Genomic DNA, 2,500 nt, shown 5'->3' on the forward strand with positions numbered 1-2,500 from the left:
CCAACCCAACACACTAACACACTAACACACCAACACACCAACACACTAACACACTAACACACTAACACACCAACACACCAACACACCAACACACCAACACACTAACACACCAACACACCAACACACCAACATACCACCAACACACCAACACACCAACACACCAACACACCAACACACCAACATACCACCAACACACCAACACACCAACACACCAACACACTAACACACCAACACACCACCAACACACCAACACACAGACCCCTGTCAACTCTGCCCCCGCCAGAGGGAACTGTGCAAAGCTGTCATCAAAGCAAAAGGTGGCTACTTTGAAGAATCTAAAATATAAAACATATTCTGGTTTGTTTAACACTTTTTTGTTTAATACATAATTCCATATGTGTTCCTTCATAGTTTTGATGTCTTCAATATTAATCTACAATGTAGAAAATAATAAAAATAAAGAAAAACCATTGAATGAGAAGGTGTGGTCCAACTTTTGACTGGTTTCTGTACATGTAGACATGTGTCAGTGGTGGGAGACTCCAGTAGAACCTTGTCAGGGTGGGAAACTCCAGTAGAACCTTGTCAGGGTGGGAGACTCCAGTAGAACCTTGTCAGGGTGGGAGACTCAGTAGAACCTTGTCAGGGTGGGAGACCAGTAGAACCTTGTCAGGGTGGGAGACTCCAGTAGAACCTTGTCAGGGTGGGAGACCAGTAGAACCTTGTCAGGGTGAGAGACCAGTAGAACCTTGTCAGGGGTGGGAGACTCAGTAGAACCTTGTCAGGGTGAGAGACCAGTAGAACCTTGTCAGGGTGAGAGACTCCAGTAGAACCTTGTCAGGGTGGGAGACCAGTAGAACCTTGCCATGAGGACCTATATGTTTCACTTTGAGACATTCTCAATGTAAAAAGCTCCATAAAACACAGTTGATTGATTGACTGATGGTTGATTGGTTGATTGGTTGATTGATTGATTGATTTAACCCTGAACATCCAAACATCGCTGGCTGTGTTGAGTATGCAGCTGTTTGTCCTCCGTCTCCCCCCCCAGACGTGGATGAGTGTTGGGAGGGTCTGCATGACTGTGAGTCCAGGGGGATGACCTGCAAGAACCTGATCGGAACCTTCATGTGTGTGTGTCCTCCCGGGACGCTGCGTCGCCATGACGATGAAGTCTGCCAGGGTGATGACTGTTACTGGGTTACCACGACGACTAACACTGACAAATATATATGATGTTATATTCTATGTATTATATCTTTCTAACCGCCCCCCCCCTCCCCCCCGCCCCACCAGATGAGGATGAGTGTGGTCGCAGGCCAGCCGTCTGTGAGAACGGTCGGTGTGTGAACACCGTTGGCAGCTACGTGTGTGAATGTGGAGAAGGATACCAGACAGACCCCACACACACACAGTGTCTAGGTGAGGTCTTACATGTGTGTGTGTGTGTGTGTGTGTGTGTGTTGTGAGAATAATAGGCTAACCCATTCTGGTCTGGTGAAATGAGAAACACTGTAGCTGAAACTTCTCAATAAGAAGGTTTTTGTGTGTGTGTGTGTGTCTCTATCTGTGTGTGTGTGTGTGTGTCTCTATCTGTGTGCGTGTGTGTGTGTCTCTATCTGTGTGTGTGTGTGTGTGTGTGTGTGTGTGTGTGTGTGTCTCCAGACCACAGGGAGGGGTTCTGCTTCACCGAGGTTCTCCAGACCATGTGTCAGATAACCAGCAGCAGTCAGACCCCCTCCACCAAGTCCCAGTGCTGCTGCCATGGGGGGGGGCCGGGCTGCTGTGGCGGGGGGCGGGGCTGTGGCGGGGGGCGGGGCTGGGGCAACCAGTGTGAACTCTGCCCCGCTCCCGGGGACCCGCCCACTACAAGAGGCTCTGCCCCCACGGGCCGGGCTACACCACGGACGGCACAGGTCAGGGGGGGGGGGGGTCAGGGGTCGGGGGAGGCCGGTCAGGGGTCAGGCATGTGTGAGACATGTTCTGGAACGTTCCCGTGTGTGAGACATGTTCTGGAACGTTCCCGTGTGTGAGACGTGTTCTAGAACGCTGCGTGTGTGAGACGTGTTCTGGAACGTTCCCGTGTGTGAGACGTGGTTTCCCTGTTCCTCCCCAGACGTAGACGAGTGTCAGGTGACCTCGGGGGTGTGTCAGGACGGACGCTGCATCAACACCATGGGGTCCTACCGCTGTCACTGCAGGGTGGGCTACACCAGCAGCCTCACCGGGACCCGCCTGCCTCGGTGAGACACACACACACACACACACACACACCACACACACACCACACACAGATAGACACACACACTCACACACACACCACACACACACACACACACACACACCCCACACACACACACACACACACACCCCCACACACACACACACACACCCCACACACACACACACACACACACACCACACACACACACACACACATACACACACACACACACACACACATCACACACACACACACACACACACACACCCCACACAC

General features: G+C 52.0%; 1 long non-coding RNA gene across 1 annotated transcript; it reads left to right on the forward strand.

The window, feature by feature from the left end:
• The first annotated feature begins 1,083 nt into the window (after window positions 1–1,083).
• LOC310805276 lies at window positions 1,084–1,763 on the forward strand. Its single transcript, XR_014554235.1, has 3 exons — window positions 1,084–1,183; window positions 1,297–1,422; window positions 1,666–1,763. It is a non-coding gene; the product is annotated as an uncharacterized lncRNA (long non-coding RNA).
• Window positions 1,764–2,500: the final 737 nt, after the last annotated feature.

This window comes from Argentina silus (genome assembly GCF_951799395.1).
Source record: "Argentina silus genome assembly, chromosome: 5".
NCBI classification, from domain to species: domain Eukaryota; kingdom Metazoa; phylum Chordata; class Actinopteri; order Argentiniformes; family Argentinidae; genus Argentina; species Argentina silus.